The following is a 24,325-nucleotide window of genomic DNA, read 5'->3' on the forward strand; positions in this document are numbered from 1 at the left end:
CGGTGGCTCAAGCCTGTAAACCCAGCACTTTGGGAGGCCGAGGCGGGCGGATCATGAGGTCAGGAGATCGAGACCATCCTGGCTAACACGGTGAAACCCCGTCTCTACTAAAAATACAAAAAGAAATTAGCCGGGCGTGGTGGCGGGCGCCTGTAGTCCCAGCTACTCCGGAGGCTGAGGCAGGAGAATGGCGTGAACCCGGGAGGCGGAGCTTGCAGTGAGCCGAGATCGCGCCACTGCACTCCAGTCTGGGCGACAGAGCGAGACTCTGTCTCAAAAAAAAAAAAAAGTGTCTTGTTTGTAAAGCCCTTTACACAGGAATACACATGGCAGGGAAACTGAGGAGTCCACCTTGGGACCAACCCTGCCTCTGTGGTGACCAAACAGACAGCGATTTGCATAAGCCAACTCAGCACAGGAAGATTTACATTTTTCTTATGCCTGATATTTACGGAAGCAAAGAATTTTTTAAAGTGAAATGTTATCTTTATTAACCATACTTGACCTCACGTCTACATGACACATGACACAGAGGTCCCCTCCACCAGAACACAGAGGGCCCTTAGGAAACGGATGTGGGAGAGTGAACCAGGTAAATCTTTCTTCCCTTCAACCTGGCCATTGTTTAAGGAGGTATCCTATTTATCATATTTTAATTCGGTGCTATGAGGTTTTCTAATGGACTCATAAAGCAATCCGTTGAAAGGAAAAGGTCTCTAGTGGTATATTGACCAACTTTGATGTCACCAACTTCTTGATTTTTAGTTTCTTCAACTCTGTAGCTGTAAAGGTTGCTCAGATGGACCTTGCAAAAGGAAAGCTTCTAGCTAGACAGGGAGTGGCTTCATTCTGAAATTGCAAAAGACTGAAGTGACTTTCATTTTGTTATGCATTTTGTTTGGAGGGTGCAGAAATTAAACGTGTGAGTCTGCCTTCGCCGTCCTCAGGCAACCAGCTGAGGGGAGGGGACATTTGCGATGTCTTCTGAAAGCTGGTGTTGGAGAGCTGAATCATGCCAAGTCCCCCATTCATTTACTGTGAATTTGTGTGAGGGCTTATCAGGATAGATTCTATACTTGATGCACTTTGCAAACCTTTATTGAGCGATTTTTTATTAAAGTGTCTGAAATCAGCTGTGTCATTTGCAACTCGGGATGGAGAAATCCTAAACGGGGTTGCAGGAGGGGCTTTATTTCATTGTTAAGGAGCCTGTATTATGACTTAAGTACCTCATTTATCTGGCATCGTTGGGAAATCGTTTCTGCCTAAGTGGCTGCTGCTGAGGGTGCAGTTCCTTCCACATCTAGGAACTCGACAAATGTCTGCAGAATGTGGTTGAATGAACTAAATGAAACATCTCTGCAAATGCCAGGCCATTTTGAAAAGTGATAAGCATTTGATTGATATCTTTCTAAGTAAATTTAATATGTTCTTGTCTGTGAGTCACAGTGCACGGAATGTGGATTGGACATTCTAGTGAAAAATTGAAGCCATGGATTCGTAGAGGACATATGTTATTTTACCATCTTGTAATTCAGACCAGGGCCTCCTTTTTTGTTGCCACTGTGTCTGCTGTCACTTCCACTACATCCTAGGTTTGTCTACCTTTAAAATTTTCACACCCTCAGATCTTCTACAGTTTCATCCTGACAGCAGATCTATGGATAGAACATGAACTTTGGTGTCAGGCAGATCAGACTTGAAATCCAGTTCCTCTCATTTTCTTGCTGCAGAACTTCATCAGCTTTCCTAACTTCACTGAATATGGGCTTCCTCATCTATCAGATAAAGGATCGGTGCTTGACCTGATGACATTACCACTTCATTAAATTAGCTAATGTATATTAAAGGCCTAACCAGGTGGTTAGCATGTTCTCTTGCCTTCTGCTACTCAGTGTGGTCCAGGGACCAGCCTGGAAGCGTCAACACCTCTTGGAAGCTTGTTAGAAATGTAGAATCTCATATTCCACCCAAACCTACCAGACCTATGGAATCAGAATCTGCATATTAACTAGCTCCCCAGGTGGTTCCTATGCACACTGAATTTTGGAAAACGCTGGCCTGGAGCTTGTATTTTTTCTCCTCTTTGGGAGAGAGAACAAGATGTTAACTTGAGTTTGTCAAAGCTTCAGTTTTCTGAAAGGATGAGGGGTTCTAAGCATCATGAGAAGTGGCCTTCGAAAAGAGAGCTGAAACTTTTTGCAAGCTTCTTCTCTGTGTGGCAGGTTAATTTGAGATGGCCCTTTATTGTTCGTTTCTTACCCATCCACATACCGACACAGAAGCATCATTTGGGGGATGCGAAGACGAGGGACTCCTCCTTACACCCTAGGAGAGCTGGGCTTCCAGTCTGTGCTCCATGCTTTCATGCCCCAGGAGTGACTCTGGGTCATTGGGACAGGTCAGGGAGGCAGAGCATCACACTCTTCCTGCTATCAGTGTCCGACCAGCCTGAGTCCCCATCCTGCACAGTGAAGAGTCCAGCAGGCACAGTGGGCCTTAGCAGAGCTGGGCTTGACATTGGAGGCAGCCCTGGGAGATGGTGCCTGGCCTCTTCATGGAGTTCATTACTTCTTCTGGCTACTTCATCTAGGTGTCATGACATCCAATAACTGATTTTTCATTTTCTTGAACCGACAGACCCTTGCTTTCACATTGCCACTTCTAACATGTTCCTGTCACATTCTAAACCCTTGCTACTCAGAGTGTGGTCTCAGGCTCAGGGGCATCAGCATGACTGGGAGCTTATTGGCCACACAGAAGCTCAGCCCCCACCAGGAAAATGCACTGAGTCTGACAGTGAATTTCAAAAGTTCCCAAGTGGTCGCGTGCACAGAAGACTTGGAGAAGTGCTGAGCTAGTAGTGTATGTTCAGTAAATATTAATTTTCTCTTCCTTTGTTAAACCTGGTGTATGAAATAAAAATCAATAAGGCTCTGCATGAGGGCTTGAGAAATGAGGAGCTCAATATCAGGGCAAGAATTCCATGAGGACTGTCTCTTCTCTAGTCCAGGCCAGTTCTCTGGAAGGTCAGGGTTGCTTCAAGACTAACCTGCAGCTACCTGGGAAGGAAACTTACTGCTCCGGCCACTGTTCTTCCTTATCGATGCCTGCAGCCTCTTAAGTTTTGCTGGGACAGTCATCTTCTGTGCTGCAGTCATTCAGGGCAGCAAGCATGTAAACAGAGCTTGATGCTGCCTTCGGCTTCCAGTTACATAACCTCACTTTGGAGTCATACTTTCCAGATGTTGTGTGTGGACATGCTCCCTTCTTGCACTACCTGTTTCTTTAGCCACATTCAACTTTTGGGGGAAAGGTCAAAAGACAAGCTCCAAGGACAGCCAGGGTACTTTAAATCTGAAAATCTTTTTGGAGCTTATTAAAAATCGTGTTTATTTGCTTTGCTGGAGTCTTTCTGAAAGCTTTTCATTTCTTTTTTTTTTTCCTCTATGTAATCTTCCTTCCTTCCTTTCTTCCTTCCTTGTTTCCATCCCTCCTTCCCTCTCCTTCCTTGTTTCCATCCTTCCTTCCCTCTCCTTCCTTCCTTCCTTCCTTCCTTCCTTCCTTCCTTCCTTCCTTCCTTCCTTCCTTCCTCCCTCCCTCCCTCCCTCCCTCCCTCCCTCCCTTCCTTGCCTTACCTTCCTTTTTTTCCTTCCTTTCTTCCTCTAATGGAGAAGCACAGATTTGGGCCACTGGAGCTTGGGCTTTGGTTACTCATATGTGTGTAGAGACTTGAGTTCAGATCTGTGAGGAATTTGGGCATGAACCTAAACCCCATATTCAAGGGCTTACGGCTTCAAGAGAACCCCAGGCTTGCAGTCAGCATCTTTTGGCCAGCAGGTCCCGCTGGTGGGTTCTCTGTATGCGGTGGATCATTCCGGGGCCACACACAGGAAATCAGGATGAGGTCACTCAACAGACCTGTGCTCCTTGAGCTTTCATGCTGGTCCAGGCATTCTGCTAGTGGTGGGAAGGTTTGGAGAAAGAAGAGATGCAGTCCCAGCCATCAGGGATCACATGCGGAAGGTAGCGGGGAGAGGAATCCAGCTACATCCACTCAGAGTGATCAGTGCTCTACTACAGGTATGCATGTTGGCCCCTGCGGAGAGCCAGGATGGATGGGAAAGTGTAGGGTAAAGGAAGGCTTCCTGGAGGAGGCAGTATTTGAGTCAACAAGTGTCTCCAAAGGAAAACAGTTAAATTAGATTTCACCAGGGAGGATGATGGTACTCATTTGAGGAGGTAGAAGCCATGAAATCAAGATAGCCTGTTAGCAACAATAGTATGCAGCTGTCTTTTTTCCCCATGGCCAGCAGAGAATTCATCTGCCACACTTACTTTCCATGCTCATTAAATACATGTTCCTAAAGGGTGGCATGGAGGAAACAGGGATGAAGTCTCCTGATGGGATCGAGGCCCACCGAGGAACACGGCTGCCAGTACTCTGCGTGTAGCATGAGGGTTTCCTTCCCTCTTTCCTCTGTTGTATGCATGCATTTGCTGCTCTTGTTCTACTTCATGTTTCAAACACAGGAAGTGAGCCTCTAGTATAAGAACAATAAACTCAGAGGTAGATCACTGCCTGGATTGAAAATTGCCTTGTGAACCAAAATGGCACTTGATTAATTCGTTAAGGTGAAAACATTTTTTTAAGTGGCAGTGGGTGTCCCTCAGTGAGATCCCAGCATTGGAAGAGCTCTTCAGGGGTGTGAGACACAGGGTTCCATTTTCCCTTTAGTGAAGGCCTTCATTCTTGCATGTAGGAAAACTCTTACAGGTGTGCCAGACTTCACTTCATCGGTGGGTAGCCCAAGGTGCAGGGGACAATGTTCCAGGGAACTGGTCAAAGCTCTAGGAATTTGTAAGTTAGAACAGTATAGGTCTATGTAGTTTTTATATTTATATAGTCAATTTTTTTAACCTTGAGGAATCATTTTAGAATGCATACATATCGTAGAGAACCCAAACAGTACTGAACTATACAGTTAAAATCATTCTCCACTTACAGCTTACCTCCTCCAGCCTCTCTGCACAAGGGTAACTGACCATTGTGAACAAGGAGGCCGAGAGGGTGGGATTCTTCATGACCTCTTCCTGTTCACTCACAAGTATGTATATAGGTTATTAATACACCAGTGAGATACACTTTACACTTTATTTCGGGACTTGCTAAACTGCTGCTTTGATGTTTTGTTGTTTTGTTTTGTTTTTTGCCCACATACCTTTTGTCTGGACTTTATGTTGACAAGTGTGATGGAGAAGGGCCTTGGGGTTGTGAGTTTTATCCCAGGATGTAAATGGAACCAGGGAGTTCCCCTGTGCTTCTGAGGTTGCTCAAAGCTCAGAGTTCCACTGGCCTGGTGTGTTTTATGTGGCAGCAGCCTGGATATTGGTAGCAATGGTGATGCTGGCACAGCCTAACCACTTGGGTTTCCCTGGCCATTGTATCGCACAGTTCCCCTGTTTACTTTATAGCAGTGTCAGGACCAACAAGATGAGGGAAAACAGAAATGTTCTCCAGAGTTTTCATATATTCTTCCTTTTCTATTGCTTTTTTTTTTTTTTTTTTTTTTGAGATGGAGTCTTGCTCTGTTGCCCAGGCTTGAGTGCAATGGCAGGATCTTGGCTCACTGTAACCTCCGCCTCCCAGGTTCAAGTGATTCTTCCCCCTCGGCCTCCCGAGTAGCTGAGATTACAGGCACGCCTGCCACCATGCCTGGCTAATTTTTGTATTTCTATGGAGACAGTGTTTCACTGTGTTGGCCAGGCTGGTCTTGAACTCCTGACCTCAGGTGATCCGCCCACCTTGGCCTCCCAAAGTGCTGGGATTACAGGCATGAGTCACCACACCCGGCCTCTCTTGTTTTTTTATGACCTCTTCTTTATGGGCAAGGGAGACAAAATGAAGCATGTTATTTCAGAGCTGCCCCTCCACCCAGAGGTGGAATTAAATCAGAGCCTTCCAAGGAAAAGCAGTGGGTGTCTGGTTCCTCCCCTGTTTGCTCCGGGCTCTGTACCTGAGTGGCATTGAGTAGGGCCAGGGAACCTGAGCTAGGCTGGGACCCAGCCCATTGTGGGTCAGTGGCCCATTTCAGCTCTGAGGTCTGAACTTGCCTCTCCTGCCACTCCTAGGTCTTTCTTTTCTTAGTTGACTTAGCAAGTCAGATTTTGAGATTTAACTAAGAATACGAGGCATTAAACCTAGCTGAGCTACAGTAATCTGGCTGCTGATTGCATGTGAACATGGAACAGCTCCTGCTTTCAGAGCAGGTCCTGGGGATCACGGTGATATAGAGTGAGTTTCTCTTGTGCTTGAACCTTTTCTTCTACCCTTTTCAAACTAGTAACAGGGAGGTACCACATTGACAAGTTTAATCCCTCTGAGGCTTTAGAAACTTGTTGTGCTACTCCACTTCAACCCCATGAAGAGATGATACATTTCAAAGGATGGGCAGAGGGAGAAGGTGATGCCAGAAACATGAGCTGAACTATACAACTTCAGGTCTTGAGGTGTGGGAAGGAGAAAATTCATGCTATAGGCATCCCCTGATGAAATTCACAGACTGGTCACTCTGGTCATTTATCCAGTTCATGTTTACAGAATCCAGGGACCATTGATAAACAACAAAAGCCTTCACCTGTGAAAATATTCTGTCCCCAACTTTGTCTGTGGTTTTGCTGTAAGGTCCCAGGCCTGCAGACAGGTGTTCTTCCATGGGCCAGTATTTTTTGAGGAAGGTTGGAGTAAAGATGCACTGATCCCTGGTCCTATTCTAAACCCTCTTTTTGTTTTTTTGAGACAGGGTCTCACTCTGCCGCCCAGGCTGGAGTGCAATGGCGCAATCTCAGCTCACAGCAACTTTGACTTCCCTGGCTCAAGTGATCCTCCCACCTCAGCCTCCTGAGTAGCTGGGGCTATAGGCATGCACTGCAATGCCCAGCTAATTTTTGTATTTTTTATAGAGGTGGGGTTTCACCATGTTACCCAGACTGTTCTTGTACTCTTGGGCTCGTGCAATCTGCCCACCTCTGCCTCCCAAAGCTCTGGGATTACAGGTGTGAGCCACTGCACCCTGCCTTTAAATCCTCTTTACTGGAGTTCTAGAGGCTTGAGCATTCTCATTCCTTGTCTGCAGGATGAAGGGAGTTGCTGCGGAAGGTTCTCTGTTGTCAGGCAGCCTGTAACTCCTGCCATGCCGGCACACTGCCCATCCGTACTCACAGTCTTCCAGAAGGAGTGTCAGCAAAGCTTGTCATAACACACCTTAGTGGTTACCAGGCCTTGGCCTGTCAGTGTGTCTGGACATGAGTTATCGACTGAGGGCAGGAAGTCTGATGTTTCAGATGTGTGATTTACACATTGTGTCTGAAATGCAGAGAATTGCAGTATCACCCTGTCATCTGACATCATTAACTGCATGTTTTGGCATTTGGTCGAAGGCCACATATAAAAGTGCTGAAGAAGAAATTCGCTTTGATTTTCTAGGTGGTAGTGCCAGTGTGCTGGCAATCAGGTCACTTGCTTCTGGGACACCCATATTCTGTTCCATCTGCTCTGTTTTTGCTATTTTTGCAAAGAAAGGGTCCTTGGCTTTACTGTGCTCAGATTCACCTGTCCTTGCACCCACACCTGTCTCTACAGTTCACGCAGGGTAGGTTGGTTTCTTCTGTGCTGGGCAGACCTGATTTCCCTCTTCTCCATCAAACTAGATATGTTTTAAATGGGAAATGGAAAGGAGGCTGCAGCAACAGCCTGGCAGTGGCCCCAGGGCAGGTTTTCCAGAACATGATGCTGTTAGGACCAGATCACTGGGGCTAGGGTGCCAGAGACCCCATTCAAACGCAAAGAAGGAAGTGTACGGTTGAGTGATTTTCCACCCAGCACCAAATAGAAATGGGATGGAGTTTTCTGGAAAGAGGCAAGATTTGTGCTGAAATCCTGGGGTCATGGTCTTAGAAAGTCTTAGAAAGCTAAGTGGGTTATATGGCTAGGGACAGATCCCTCAACCTCCCTGGGCTATGGATTCTTTCTACAAAATGCTGATGTCCCTCCCTCCTGGTTGTGGTCATAGAGATTATATGGAAGGGTGCACTGCTGTGCTCAGGTCATGACCAAGAACGCATGTGCTGGTGACTTTCATGATCTATTATTGTGGATCCAGTGGCTCTTCTGGTAGGAGGGTCATCACCCTGCTGGAATATTACAGCGCTGTAACCAGAGTTCACAGTTCTTTTATTCACTCGTGTACATAAATATAGGTGATCCTCAATTTAAAATGGGATTATATGCCAATAAGCCTGAAAATATCATAAGTTGAAAATGCATCTAATACACCTAACCTAGCAAGCATCATCACTTAGCCTAACCTACATTAGACATGCTCAGAACACTTACATTAGCTTACAGCTGGGCATAATCATCTAACACAAAGCTTTTTATTACAAAGTTTTGAATGTCTCACAGATCTATTGAGTACAATATGCTTCAGAGTGCACTGGTGATGGCATGGCTGGGGGCGGCAGCTCACAGCAGCTGCCCAGCATCACCAAAGCCTATTGAACCACGTATTGCTAGCCCAGGAAAAGACCACAATTCAAAATTTGAAATACACTTTCTACTAAATGTACATCACTTTTCACCATCATAAAGTGGAGAAATCCCAAGATGAACCATCGAAAATCGGGGACCACCTGTCCTAAGGAAGCTCTAGTTAAGTGGGGGTTTCAGCAAAGACAAGGCCGCACAGTTCCTACCTCTTGGTGCTTCTGTGGAGCTGGAGAGGGGTGAGATAAAGGCTCAGAAGCACCCGGAGGAGGTAAGCAAGTCCCCAGGGTTTACATAAAAAGCCAAGGAAGGCAGTGTGCCTACGGCCACTGGGTCAGGGGCTGGGCTGAAAAACATCAGGGTTTGCTCCACCGCGCTGGGAGCAAGTACAATGGTTCCTTTGACACGACAGGGTTTCCCTGTTTAATCCGAGCTATGGCTCGTAAATCAGTCAAATAAAAAAAAACTAATCTTGAAAATGTCTAGCATTTTCAAAAACTCTGGGATTCAGCGAAGACGATGGGAGCCGTAAATCAGCCAGACACCAAGTCATGCCGACACTCCCTGGGTAGGAGCCTGGGGTCCAGGCCAGGTTGGCTCTAGGGACTGGGGAGAGGTCACCTGACCTGAAGTGGACTTTGCTGAGGAGAAAATGAGAATGATCTCTGTGTCTTTGCTGAGGAGGCAGACTTCTTTAAGTGTTCCCAATTAACTCTCTTTGCAAATTTTTTTAAAAATAGAATCTCTTGATTTTTTTTTTAAATTTTCAACTTTTAAGTTCAGGGGTACCTGTGCAGGATGTGCAGGTTTGTGACATAGGTAAACACGTGCCATGGTGGTTTGCTGCACAGATCATCCTATCACCCAAGTATTAAGCCCAACATCCGTTAACTATTCTTCCTGGCGCTCTTCCTTCTCCCACCCCCGACAAAAGGCCACACACCTACAACCATCTGACCTTTGACAAACCTGACAAAAACAAGCAATGGGGAAAGGATCCCCTATTTAATAAATGGTGCTGAGAGAACTGGCTAGCTGTATGCAGACAATTAAAAACTGCACTCCTTCCTTATACCATAAACAAAAATCAATTCCAGATGGATTAAAAACTTAAATGCAAAACCCAAAACTATAAAAAACCCTAGAAGAAAACCCAGGCAGTACCATTCAGGACATAGGCACGGGCAAAGATTTCATGACAAAAATGCCAAAAGCAATTGCAAGGAAAGCGAAAATTGAGTCTCCTTGATTTCTAAGTGAGCTGCCGGGTAGCCGGGCAGACACATGCATTCAAGGTCTTAGAATCATCTCATTTCTGTTTCTCCTTAATTGCCAAGTATTACTTTTATTTCCACTCTGCTCTGCAAGATGACTCCCCTGTGACCTGCTGCATTCACAGAAAAGAGGCAAAAGGAAAAAGATCACTTCAGGACAAAGCCGCCACAGCAAGGCCCATGGGCCATGCCTTCTCAGGCCACCCCTCACTCCTGTGACCCCAAAGGGTAAAACAGTTTCCCATCCCCCTGCAGGACACCTGTTTAGAAAGCTGATGAGGAAGATCTGTTCCTCCTTTGAGTTTCTGTAGACATGTACACTCATCTTTGGGGAGGGGTCTCTTTTGTTCTCCCCTTCACCAGCTCACCCCGTCTTGCCAGGGAAATAGAATTGCTTGTCTGGGTGGATAAGCATGCCTTGTGTTTACAGGACACCTCTCTCCTGAGGAGTGTAAGCCTTTTACATAAAGGTGCCCTTGGGCATCCCAGCTGGTATAGTAATAGCTGCATTCTCTGAGTCTTTCAGGAAGCAGACACCACCCTGCCTGCCCATGGTTCGTTGCTCTTACCATGTTGGTGCACACTGGCCACATTCCACCTGCTCACACCTGCATTCCTTTGCCCAAAGGCTTTCTTTGGATGCCAGAGTCCACACTGCTTTGTGCATGGCAGGCTGGAAATGTCAGAGACTTAATAACTTCTGGAGCAGCCCTCAACCAATGGCTGATGGGAGGTGGTGTATAAATACCCCAACTCCCTCATCCCTACAGGGGGCTGGCTCTGAGACGCGAGTCTGCACTGTCTCCTAGAGTTGTCCAGTAGGATTATGCTGCACTTGCCCGCAGCCGTAACCTGCTGGATAACGCAAGCTTTATGAGCAGCCTTTCCCCCTCTCTATTCCTTCTTCCTCTTTCGTCACCTCCCAAATATGTTACTTTCAGTGTCTGTTCAGTGGGATTGAAAGCCAAGACATTTACTTGGATCCTTTTGTAGGTGGGTGATGGTAGACCTAGGGAAGAATTAGCCATGATGAGGAGGCTGAGAGACAAGACCCAAGAAAAACCAGAGCCAGGGGAAACAGTGGCACCTCTTCCTGGGGAGGCTGTGCTACTTCCTCATCCCTAGTACTGATATTCACGACTTTTCCAGAAAAGCCGAGTTAGCTCTCCTCATGCTCATTTCCTGAGACTAAGCTACTCTTATTACCAGGTATGAAATCAAGAGTGGGAAACACCACGTGTGCTCCTTTGCCATGAAGAGGCCCCCTTGCAATCCCCAGTCCTAGTCTCTTGCTCGTCCCACAGGTAGAAGGGTAGGTGTAGGGAGGGAATACTGCTGTGCACCTGAGACACTTCGTTTTAGTGAGAAAAGACAGCACAGGGACATGTGGGATGCTCGTCAGGGCTGGAAGAGAGGCTGATGGGGGCGGGGCAGTCATGTCCCCAGAACTCCTGCCCTATCACTTGCAGGGTTACAGCCTGCCTGCGAGGGAAGATAAATATTCTGTCTTGTTCCGTGCTGAATGGCTGCCTTGGTCTAAATGATGCCTTTTTTTTCTCCTTTTGGGACAGTGTCTTTACTTCCACACAGTTCTTGCCCTTGTTACCAGCATTTTCCAGACCTCAGAAGAAAGTTCGAGAAGGATCCTGATCTTGGTGATGTGAGAGCTCCCTTGTGCCACGTTTTAGAGCCTCTGTTTCTTTTTGCCTACCAGTGAGTTCACTGCACTGCTGTTCTTTGCCTCTTCCCACTCTAGACTTTACAACTGGTTTTCCAGGGTGAGGCTCTATTTCATTTAAGGAAGTAGAGATAGAAGATCAAAGTGAATCTAAAGGAACCATGGACTCTACTGTCCCATGAGCATGACACTGGTAGGGGCTGGCTGGGCTTAATTTTTGCTCCATAAATATGTGTGTGTGTTTATTACTTAAGAAGTGTATCTCAAGTAAGCATTTTCCAGCAGAACTGCCTTATACATAAATCAGTCCCTCAAACCTATTGTGGTTCATAGGCCCTGCACCTGAAACTCAGATGTGGCTCAAATGCAGTAGTGTGATACCCACCCACAGCCACTCGCTGCTGCTCACTCTCCCTCACTCACAAGCAGCCCTGCCTCATGGGAAGCTCCTCTTGGGTCCTTGGTGGATGCATTGAACTGGTACTTCTGTGGGTGTGGCTTCAAGACATGCTAGAGATGCAGAAATGAATAAAATAGACTCCTTGCCCTGGAAGCACCAGAGTCTAGGAGGCAGAGTGCTGTTTAAAATACTCAACAATGACAGAGTACTTGGCCCTAGGTTGGATGTAGTGAGATTTTAGCTCTTGGAGTTAATGGGTCATGGGGGAGGCGATCATGAGGGGTCCTGGTGGAGGAGGCAGCACGAAAGCACAGGAGGGGGCACTGGAGGCATTTGGAGGGCGGTTATTTACCACCTGGTACAGAGCATCTCGGTATTTTAACAGCTGGTACACCCATACATGTGTACCCCAGCTGGCCTGTGCCCATTTGACCATGGGGTCATGGGACGCACACCTAAGGAATCAGTGCACTGGGTTTGTCAAAGGGTGGGTGGCTCCCCGCCAGGCACAGGGAGGTCACAGAGCTTCCTCCTGAAACTCCTGGGGCAGCCCTTCTAGATCTGCTCTACTTCTCGGCAGCTGCAGCATGGATTGGGAAAGCTGGGTCCTTGTAGCTTGCTCACCTCTAATTACGTTTGCTTAAATCTGTTGGCAGGTCAAGGCTGTGCCTGGAGCCCAGTGTGTTTAAATAAAAGTTGAGCTGAAGACGTGCCAATGTCCCTTGTCCTGCTCTGTAGCTGTTTCGTGGCTTTGTTTTCTGTCGGGCGCAGACGGGCCAGGCTTTGTCATTTGGAGAAGTGGTGTGCATGTGTTTTTGTTTCACTCAAAATATGGTAATTTACTAACATCATAAAGGTCGAGTTATGAAATTAACATGAGGAGATGCCTGAGTGGAACTTAAAAGATTATTTCCACCTCATTTAAGAGATTGATGCTGAATTGCTGTTCTGGAGCTCTTGGATTTGGACATCTGCTCATTTTTTCTGGGACAGATGTTATCCCTTGCTTTGTTCATGGGATGGTCATTCTGCTTTGAGTGTGCTGGCCTCATGAACACAGCTCATGTCTGGCTTTATGTCCACATCCTATGCAGGAGCTTTATCACATCTGCTTGGTCTCTCTCTTTTGTGCATTATGGACACACACATGCATGTTACATTATGTTGCACATATTTTATTACTATTCAGTTGTCTCTCGGAGTCTTCAGGGGATTTGTTCCAGGACCACTCACAGTTGCCATAATCTGAGGGAGGGTACCCAAATCCCTGATACAATCCTCCCATATACTTTAACTCATCTCCAGATTAATTATAATACCTATTACAATGTAAATGCTATCTAAGTAGTTGTTTTACTATGTTGTTTAGGGAATAATTACTAGAAAAAAGTCTACATGTTCAGTACAGATGCAAGTTTTAAGATATTTTCAATCTGAAGTTGGTTGACTCTGTAGATGTGGAATGCATGAATACAGAAGACTGACTGTATACAGAATGTGTATACATGTACACACACATATATATATGTATTGAATATGTGGATGTATATGTATACATACATATGCGTGTATTATGTGTATATACAGTTAGTCCTCTGTATCCATGGTGAATTTGGAATCCACAGATATAGAGGGTTGACTGTGTGTGTGTATATATATGTATTTATGTATATAGTTTACTTGGTTTTTTGTAAAAACATTTGAAAGTAAGCTGCAGACAGACGTCATGACCCTTTGGCTCTAAATACTTCAGCCTGATCTAGAAACAAGGCCATTATATTCCTATTCATAACTACAGTGTCATTATCGCACTCAAGACATTGGAGCAGTAACCTTAAGAAGTTTGAAAACAATACAAATAAGGTTTTTGTCACATTAAGGACTTGAGTGATGGAGCGAGCACAACGATGGCTGATTATGGACTAGGCGTTTCCTGAGTCCTTGGCATAGGCTGAACAATTCACTTAGCACTAAGGAGGCAACAGGCAGAGGGAAAACATGAATTGGTGAAGACAATGAAAATATGTGAAGGAAAGAAAAGGAAATTTAGAGAAGCTCATGCTACATGACTTCAATCTTGGAAAATCTTAGAAAATTAAAAGCCACTTCTATCTCTAGACTGTCAGATCATCCAGAAATCAGTACAAATCATCTTAAGACTATCTTATGTCTTAGGTCTCTAAGACACTTGTTATATTTAAATGGGCTTAAAATAATTAAAACCATTTGTTAAGGGACAGTGGATAGAAGATGCTGTAAAGTTTTGTATAGTTACCTTCCAAGACATTGAATAAATACAGTTCCATTTTCTGGTCAAAAATAATGTCAATAATATCTAATATATTCCTATATTCTTATTTCTCCCAGTCGCCCCCCAAAGTCTATAGTTTTACTTTTTAAATTTAGAATCTAGTCAAGGTTCCCACATTGCATTTTAGAAAATCTCCTGCCATTTTTCTTTTTCTTCCAGCCACTGACATTTGGATGCATCCAGGCCTGTTGACTTGCAGAATGCCCCATGCTCTGAACTTGTCTGATTAACTGATTGCCTCTCTCTGATTAGATGCAAGATGAACATCTTTGACATCAGGGGTGTGATGCCCTTCCCAGTGCGTCACATCAGGAGCCACACGATGCCAATGTCTCTCATGTTTGTTAGCTCTGACTACTTGGTTATGAAGTGTCCACCAGGTTGATGCTTTGTCTATGTAAGGTGCTCCTGTATCTCAACAGCCTTTCCCCCTGTGGCTTTAGGATCCTTGGATCATTCTCTCCTAGATCTGTTATTATAGAAAGGTGTGCAAAATGGTGATTTTCCTATTCAGTAATTTTTTCTACATTAGCTGATATTCCTCTCTAAAAATACCCCTCCCCCTTTTAGTATCATTATGGGTTCCCAAATTGAGCCAGCCAGCCTGCCTGCCTGCCTGCCTTCCTTTCTTCCTTCCTTCCTTCCTTCCTTCCTTCCTTCCTTCCTTCCTTCCTTCCTTCCTTCCTTCCTTCCTTCCTTCCCTTTTCAACCCATTATCTTCATTGGTCTTTTTGATTCTCAAATTGTCCCAATTTTGGACATAAAAGCCCATTTAAGCTGACATGGTCCTAACAGAATTTCCAAAAACTCACCTTGTTCTTTCCTGCGGGGGCATTTTTGACTTTCAAAGGCTTGGGATTTCCCTCTATCCTACATCTACCTGTTCTGTGAAATTTAGTTAGGTTATAGCAATCTATCTTGTAATTTAAAATAAAAACATGTTCACTCTGCACACACAAGAGATGCAATTTGCACACCAGACCTTGGCCCACTGCCACAAGCTCCTGGAATGCAGCAAACCAAGGGCCTGTGGTTAGGCCCTTCTCTGAGCTTGTCAGGATGAACTCTCCTTATCAGCTGGAGCTGGCAAAAAGATGGTGGACATAAAGACAGTGGGGCTTGGAAGGAACCAATTTTGGATAAAGAAATTTTCCATTAAGAAGAAATATAACCTTCTTTATTCTTCGAGCTATTAGAGCATTGAGAATAGAGCTTTATAATTATAAGTAGAATGACCTGGAACAAAGTTTATGCATGGACTAGCGGAGGTTAGAGTGCGAGCACATCCATGCCACATAAGCTTTTGGATGGTCCAGCCTGAAAATGTTCCAGATTTGTCCTAGGACACAGAGGTTTCAACTAGAGTGGTTGTTTCTGGCAAGATTGGTCATTTCTTTTATATGTAAGATATTTTAAAATGTAATGGTACCTCGAGAACCAATGGAATAAGGCCTTGTGGAGCCAACAGGACGAAACCTTCGCATCCAGACAGCTGTCCATCCAGCGCATCCCTAGCCTGCTGCGGGGATGTCCTCACTGTCAGTTTTCCCCCTGTGAACTCCACATCCAGCGAGTTCACCAGAGGTTAATATGGGAGGCTGAGACCTAAGGGGAACTTTAGCTACCATTTATACATTTTATGGAACCTTCCATCAGAGAGGTGCTGGAAGCCACACTGACCCATGAGGAAAAGTGAAAGCTGGAACTTCATTTGCTGAGATGGCAGAAGAATAAGCTTTAGCTGGAAAATTGTTCCTTCCCACTACTCAGTTTTAAGAATTTTTTTTTTGGTAGCTCTGCAAACCATTTAATTGATGTTATTATCATCAGCAGCATCATTAGCATTTCAAAAAAGTCTGCTAAATTAAGAATATTTGCTTTCTAGTCCGTCATAGATAAGAAGAATACCTGCCTCGCAAGGTCATTGATTGGTACACGAGATCACACACAGGGAGCGTTCATCACTGGGAGCCCAGAAAACACTGCTGGTGATGACTGAACAAGCTTGGTTGCTGCCATGATCTGGCCTGGGAACACTTCAGAATTAAAAATGCTCTTCCCAAGCCATTAAATAATTCTTCCTGTTTCAGTCATGTGAAATCTCCTGGCTGCTCACTGTGGTGGATAAGTCACAAGTGGATGTTAGGAGGCAAATTTGACTGTCCTTTCCCCTCATTAGAGAAGGGGAAATTAGCCAGAATGCTGCTTTCCTTGGTGCTAAAACTTCACTGGATTGGTTTTAAACCTTTTTTTATTTAAATATTTTTCTTAACCGCAGTGAGATTGGGTCACACAGATATTATCGTGTCTAAATTATACATCCTGTGGCATTTATCACAAGACATTTTCACTGCTCTAACAGATGAGTGGGAAGTTCTGCTTTTAAGAACGTGTCTTTCACAGGTTGGCACTAAGTGGTGTCACAATCCCATGTCCCCCAGGATTGTCCTGGCCTTGGGGTTCACTGTGCTCTCTGGCCACGCTTCTCACCGCTTCTCCTGACTCTGCACCATGAGGGTTTGACATTTTTACCCATCCGCATAATCAAAGGAAATCAAGTTATTGCTTTATTACTGAGGTTCCCTTAGGCTGTGTCTATAGAATACCAATTATATGGCTGGAAATTGGGATAAGTCAATTATCTTATTTTTCCCAAAGAGTTTAACACAATCTGATTTTTGGATTAATATTGTGACACATGCCATCCTGAGAAATGTCTCAGACTTTTGTTTAGCGAGTTAATCCTCTTGCTATCTTCACTTTTCAGTAGTCACCCTGGCAGTTGACATTCAAGAAGCACAGTTCTGCTGTTATGACAGCCTCGGAAGGTGAATGGATGGTAGAGCCTTTTTTTTTTTTTTTTTTTTTTTTTTTTTTGAGATGACACCATCTCATTCTTACTCATGCTTGTCATTCTCTTGCACTCCTAAAATACCTTAGGTAGCTTTTCGGTCAGAGTGGGGTCACCCCCTTAGGAGAGAAGGAACCCAGGCCGGGTACAATAGCTGACACTTGTAACCCCAATACTTTGGGAGGCTGAGACAGGGGGATCCCTTGAGGCCGGAAGTTCCAGCCTGGGCAACATGGTGAGACCTTGTCTGTACTACAAAGTACTACTACTAATAATAATTACCTGGGCATAGTGGTGCATCCCTGTAGTCCCAGCTACTGGGGAGGCTGAGGCAGGAGGTTCCCTTGAGCCCAGGAGTTCAAAGCTGCAGTGTGCTGTAATGGCACCACTGCACTCCAGCCTGGGAGACGACAGTGAGACCCTGCCTCAAAAAATAAACAAACTAACTAAAAAGGGAATCCAGCTTGTAAAAGGGTTGTACAAGCTCTCCACAGCCTTGGGTGCTGCGTTGGATGAATCGTCCTTTCTGTTCTCAGAAATGATGGTGGTTTCTTCCAGTGCCATGTTCCTTCGTGACCACCTCCATGGAAGAGGAGGCAGCTACCAGGGCCCTAGGGATGTCCAGGTTGAGTGTTCCTTATCTGAAGTATTTCAGACCAGAAGTGTTTGGGATTTGGAGTTTTTTTTTTTTGTTTTTTTTTGATTTTTGGAATATTTGCAAATATACATATATATGTATATATACATGTGTGTTTATATATAGAGAGACATATATATGTATATGTGTGTGTATATATACATATATATGCATATGTGTGTGTGTATATATATATAGAGAGAGAGAAACATCTTGAGGAGGGGGACCCAAATGTAAACATGAAATTTATTTATTTATTTATTTATTTATTTATTTATTTGAGACGGAGTCTCGCTCTGTCACCCAGGCTGGAGTGCAGTGGCCGGATCTCATACACCTTATACACGTAGTCTGAGGGTAATTTTGTACAATATTTCAAAGAATTTTATACACAAAACAACGGTTTGACTGCAACCGGTCATGTTAGGTCAGGTGTGGTATTTTCCACTGGTGCCTTCATGTTGGTGCTCAGAAAGTTTTGGATTCTGGAGCATTTTGGATATTGTATTTTAGGATTAGGGACCTATATTTGAACCTATATTTCTCTCCGAGTGTGGTGTTCTGCCTGGAACGTGCTTTCTTCCTTCGGCATCCAGGATCTGTAAGCAACAGATGGGATATGCAAAGGGAGTAATACTTCATGAAGGGCCCCCGTTACCAAGATGTGGGCAGGACGAGGGAGCCAAGAGCAGATGGTGAAGCACCCAGAGGAGCCACAGTGAGGGGCCATCACCACTGTCTGCCCAAGGGAGCAAAGGAGGACAGGGACGAGCTGTGGACGCTGGGGACTTGCTGGGGACTATGGGCTGGGAGAGAACTATGAGAATGAGAATCCTGACTACTCTCTTCTTTCATTCTTTAACTTCCTGCCATTGGCCAAATCCACCTGGAAGCCAGAGGGGAAGGGAGCCAGATTCGGCCCCCTGGGGCACACACTAGGGGCAGCGGGTATGTAGAGCTGGATCAGGATAACAAGGAGAATTTCTAGCACATTCAGTCCTTTCTTTCCTTCTTTTCTTTTCTTTTCTTTTCTCCCTTTTCTTTTCTTTTCTTTCATTTTTCTTCTTTTTTTTTTTTTCTTGAGATAGTGTCTCCCTTGGTCTCCCAGGCTGGAGTGCAGCGATGCGATCATAACTCACTGCAGCCTCGACCTTCCAGGCTCCAGAGATTCTCCTGCTTCAGTCTCTGGAGTAGCTGGGACTACAGGCACATGCCACCACAGCAGCTAATGTTTGTGCTTTTATTTTTTGTAGCAACAAGGTCTCACTGTATTGCCTAGGCTTCCCTCAAGTTCCTGGCCTCAAGTGATCCTCCTGCCTCAGCCTCCTAAAGTATGTTTTCCTTTTTAAAATACAGAATAAAGCTTGTTTCCTTTGTTTTACAGAAATAGATTATTTGGAAATCCAGGAAATGTAAATCCTGCCAGTAATTAGGTCCTGTTTAGAAACTCATTAGAAGGAGACTTTGCTCTAGGAAAGAGTTGCGGCCTTCCCATTTTATGAAGGTTTACTGTTCTCTACATTTAATTTAACATTTTTATTTCTGTAATTTAAAAAATCTTACTAATATTTAGCTACCAAGTATTGGATCATTTTGTCCTGTTCTGTTTCATCCACCAGGAAGGTAATTTCTAAAGCTCTTTTCTCTGGTGATTACTGGAGTGGTAGATTATTGGAAATGCCTTGAGCTTCTCCAGCTACTGAGAAGGTCATTGTTGACTCCCGTGTGTCCTCACTCCATGGCGGGGTAGACAGAGCAGCAGGCAGCCACAATGGCTTTGTTCCCAAATGTCAAGGCACAGGGTTGTCAAGAAAAAAATCCTTCTTTCATTTCCCCATGCAAGATGCTCCCAGGTAGAGATGCCAACGGATGGAACATATGAGCAACAAATAATTTGTTAACTTCACAGACTTCTGCCAGAATAAACAAGAGAAGTGGCAGTGAGTGCTCTACCCAGAACACCCTCTGGAATCTCAGCATGAGACTTCACACATTACAACCTTTCTGACAAGGGTTGTACAAGGTCTCCATATCTTTCCCTCAAGTGGAGCTGGTCCAGAACATATGGTTCTGCTCTGATGACTCTCTGTTCCATTTGCATGTGGTCTTTGTCATCATATCATTGTTAGATGTTACTGACGTGAGCTTGTCTGCTCCCAGCCTCAGGACGCCTGTGGCTTTCTTGGTTTCCCCGACTTTCATGGTCTGATGCATGGGTGCATCCTTCTTGTTTTGTCTACATTTCCACAAGATTGTGTAGAAGTGCATTCATTCATTCAATATATATTTATTGGACACCCACTGTGTGTTGCTCGTTATGTGTTCTGGGACATAAGGACAAGGAACAAAGAAGGGAAAGTCCTTACATACATGGAGTTTCCATTGGGGTGGCGGGGGCTGGTGGTGAAGACAAACAAAAAACATACATAAATAAATGTAAAGTATGCTCGAAAGTGATACAGAAAAAAATGAACAAGGTGAGAGGGACGATGAGTTGGGGGAGTTTGGAGGGCTTGCAATTTAAGGCCAAGGTTGAAGTCTTTGTGAAGGTAACATTTGAGCAATCTCTGAAGGAGGGAGAGAGGGAGCCCTGGAGAGTTCTGAGGAACAGCATCCAGGCAGAAGGGTAGCAAAGGCCAGGGATGGAAGCACGCTTGGTGTGTCCAGAGGATGGCACGGAGGGTCAGTGTGGCTGGAGCGGAATGAGGGAGGAGGAGAGGAGTAGGAGGGATGTCAGAGGTCATGGGGAACCAGGTCTCTTAGGGCCTTCGGGGCTGATGGAGGTCTTCTGTATTCACTGTGGAGTGGAGAGCTGCCTCTTGCTTCCCGTGACCAGGTGTACATTGTTAAAGGATCAACCAGAGTGTTGGAGTGATAGTCAAATGTAGTGGGCAAGAGTGGAAAGTGAAAGACTCTGGAGAGTATTAAAATAATTGTGGCTCAGTTCAGAGCAGTAACAGGGGCGGGGTGAGGAGGTATCTGATTCTGGGCATGGTTTGCCTTCCTGCAGGATTGACTGGACATGGTTTGAATCAGTGACAACACCCTGAAGGAGTGGGTGTGGGTGAGAGAGAGAGCAATAGAAGATTGCAATTCCTGGCCTGAGCAGTTGTAGGCGAAGGTGAGGGGTGGGTGGAGTGAGCTTCGTGGGAGACCGGGTGTCCTGTGTTGGAAGTGCTCATTTTGAGATGTGTCCTGGGTATCCCAGTTGAGATCATGAGTAGGATGATAATGAGAGTGTGTGCATCTGGAGTTCAGGCTGCAGGTGAAGGCTGGAGATACCAAGGGGGACCTGGGAGGAAGACAGAAGCTTGTACTGATAGCCACGAGGTGGAGGGGATTCCCCACAGGAGCAAGCGTGAGCAGAGAGGGGACCAAGGGCCCAGCCCAAGCTCTGCGAGGAGCCCGCAGAGGAGGCTGGGAGGAGCAGCCATCGAGGTGGGAGGAGGATCAGGAGAGGTGGCCTGAAAGTTGGGCACCAGGGAGGTGGGAGTGAGTGATGGGTTGCAGGCTGTGGATGCATCAGGCAACCCCAAGGCCATAGTGACATGGACGGGAAGAGTTGTGGTGCTGGTGGGAACAAAATTCTGATTGTAATGGGTCCAAAAGAGGATGGGAGGGGAAGGATTGGAAACAAAGCAGATGGATAACTCTTTTTAGTTTTGCTACAGAAAGGTGAAGTAGTATAGTAGTTCATAGGAAAAATGGGAATAAGATTTTTTTTTTATTGGTTAGAAAAAAAAGCTAGTTTTTATGCTAATGAAATGGTTTCCTGTTTACCTGAATGTACTGGCTTCACAGAGTCTTTTTCTTTTCATATTAACTGATCTGAATTCATGTCTTGCACTCCTTCATTCCATGAGCGTACCTTCCCTCCCATCAGTACAGCCAGTCATTATTCCTATAGGCAACACAATGAGATGCTCTCGAGTCCAGTTTTAGTTCATCTATTCCTTGGGCACTTATAAATCATTTCATATGCTCAAGAAAGAAGTTTGTCACATTACTTTGGTCATTATAATATCTGATTGTTATATTCTATCATAAAGCTATGAAGGCTATTTTGTATGCAGTATTATTGAATTTGTTGCCTAGCTTACAGGGCAGTGAGATATATTGTGGATTTATTCTTCTGGGAACAGATAAGATCCCTCCTTCTGAGTCTTCTGCCCCAGAAATATTTTTTCCCCTTCATAGCTAAGTCACTCAAGTGAGTTAGTTTGTGGTTGAAAACATGTTCCTTGGTTCGGAGTTTGCTGTTTGCTTCATCTCATCTACTTAATACACAGTGAGTGCTAGCCTCTTACCTGTGCTATTTGAAGGTCAAGGCTTTGACCTTGGCAGCATGTGGGGACCCTCTGTGATCTGACGTATGTGAAATTTTGCTTGTTCCAGGTTAGAGGCCTGCCATGTTACTGGACACCCCTCGAGCTAGTTGGAATTAGTTTTCATCATCTGCAGTCTCTGCACATGATTTTAACTCCGAAGGGCTCCTTAGCACACATCAGAGACCATTTTACACCATGTTTATTGCAGCAAGAGTTTGGGGCTAACCAGATGACACACTCATCTTCTGAAACAAAATCATGCCTTAGGACGGAACCATCTTAGTTGCTTGCAGGGATGCGGTGCTCTTGTCTCCTAGCCAGAGGTTTCCCTGGTCAGGGTTGGGCTGAGGAGGGCCTCCAGGCACTGGGTCTGGACCCACTCAGACTCCTCAGGGCTGGTTTCTCTTTGTCCCAGAGGAGGTGGTCAGGGACAGTGAAGAGCTGTGGCTGAGCCAATTAAATGGCCCCCAGCTATCCAGAGCCTTGATGTGGGAGAAACGCTTATTTCCCCATTAAAGAGGAAAAAGGGCATCTTTGAAGCAACCAGGATTTTATGGATGTACTTAAAAATTATCCCCTTTTATACAGAAGCCATTTGAAAGGGCTCTCACTGGCCAAATGTGGGATATTTCGGGAGAGGAGATAAAATATAAATCTTGAGAAGTAAGAATCCATAATTTCTTACCTATAATAAATAGTTAAAGCAGTGGAGAATCAAATGTGGAAGGAGGAGGGCTCTTGCTTTCAGTAGAACACTGACTATTAACTGCTAAACGTGGAGAAGGTGCTGAGTTGGAAACTCATAATTTTGTAGCGATCACAGTAAAGATTGGTCTGATAAAAGTCATCAGTAGACGCAAAATCCATGGGAAAGTTTGGATGAGGAAGAGGATATTTGCATGGTCTTCAAATGCCTGTCGTAAGTGTACGGTAAGAAATATGACTGCACCTTGACTGAAACTTCCTTGTTAAAGTTAACATCGCCAAGGAGACCAGATGGTCGTGGTGCCCTCCACATGTGATGCACCTGCCCTCCTGCAGTATTCTGGCAAGGAAGGCATGACTTGAATCTAGTTATGAGGAAGCACCAGAAAAACCCCCAACGAGAAACATTCTATTGAAGCAAGAGACTGTGTTCTTCCAAAATGCTGAAGTTGTGAAAGACACGAAGGCTGAGGAATAGTTCCACATTAGAGGAGACCAGGAAGGTGGGACAGCTAATTAACCACACCTGGATCAGATCCTGTACTGGAGGGAGAAGTGCTTTAGTGCACATTATCAGGTCAACTGACAGTTTGAAAATGGACAGAAGTTTAGATAAAAGAATTGTATCAGTGATAAACTTACTGGAATTGATGAGTGTGCTGTGGTTGTGTTAGGGAATTCCTTTATTCCTGGGAAATAAGCATTGAAGTATTTAAGGGTGGGGGCAATGATGCTTGCTACCTACTCTAGAACAGTTGAGGAAAAATGGTATAGATAGATGGATGGATGAGTGGCAGATGGATAGGTAAGTAGGTGGATATATTAGAATAGCTATGATTGATAGATGGATAGATAGGATAGATGGATGAATGCATAGATAGATGATAGATAGATAGATAGATAGATAGATTGATAGATAGAGAAAATAGAGAGAGAAACGATATAGATAGATAAACAGAATGCTAACAAAAATGAGTACAATATTGACAATAGGTGAATCAGGGTAAAGGTTTATGGGGAGTTCCTTGTAAGATTGTTGTAATTTTTCCACAAGTTTGAAATTACTTCTCTGCAAAAAAATAGAAGAAATAAGACCCCCTTTTTTATTGACTGATTGATGACTTCTCACAGGATTGATTGGTCATTGGTCCATCTCAGGCCCCATCTTTCATGCTGTGAGCCACACAGACAAGCTCCTGATTCTCATGAAGCTTCCATTCTAGGGGGAGGTGTCAGAATTAAGGAATAAACAAAGAACAATTCGAAAGCATCTGATTTTGATCGGTGTTACAGAAAAAGGGAACGAGGAATAGGTCTGATGGGGATCGATGGGAGGGGTCCTTTGGATCAGGAGCCATGGGAAAAAGGAATCTGATTGAGGGAAGGAGTCATTCCTATAACCAGCCAAGGAAGAACATTCCAGGCAGAGAGACCAGCCACTGCAAAGGCACCCAAGCAGGAGGGAGACGGAGTTTCTTGAGGAACAGAGAAGGACATTGCAGCTGGGGATTAGGGAGAGAAGGAGAAGAATTGGAGCTTCTTGCAGGGCTGGACCATCTAAGGTCTTGTCTGCCTTGGTAAGGAGTTTGGATTTTA

At 44.9% G+C, this 24,325-nt stretch overlaps 2 protein-coding genes across 2 annotated transcripts in view; both read left to right on the forward strand.

Annotated features, from left to right (window-relative positions):
* SLC24A3 (solute carrier family 24 member 3) overlaps positions 1-24,325 on the forward strand; it is a 502,167-nt gene that overhangs the window by 88,815 nt on the left and 389,027 nt on the right. The gene's annotated exons all lie outside the window — the stretch shown is intronic.
* Positions 20,194-24,325, forward strand: part of NAA20 (N-alpha-acetyltransferase 20, NatB catalytic subunit) — a 710,789-nt gene continuing 706,657 nt past the window's right edge. The window contains exon 1 of the mRNA XM_050805791.1: positions 20,194-20,197. The gene's annotated coding sequence lies outside the window, so the exon portion shown is untranslated. The remainder of the gene's footprint in view (positions 20,198-24,325) is intronic.

The sequence above is a fragment of the Macaca thibetana genome, chromosome 10 (assembly GCF_024542745.1).
Source record: "Macaca thibetana thibetana isolate TM-01 chromosome 10, ASM2454274v1, whole genome shotgun sequence".
Classification (NCBI taxonomy): Eukaryota; Metazoa; Chordata; class Mammalia; order Primates; family Cercopithecidae; genus Macaca; species Macaca thibetana.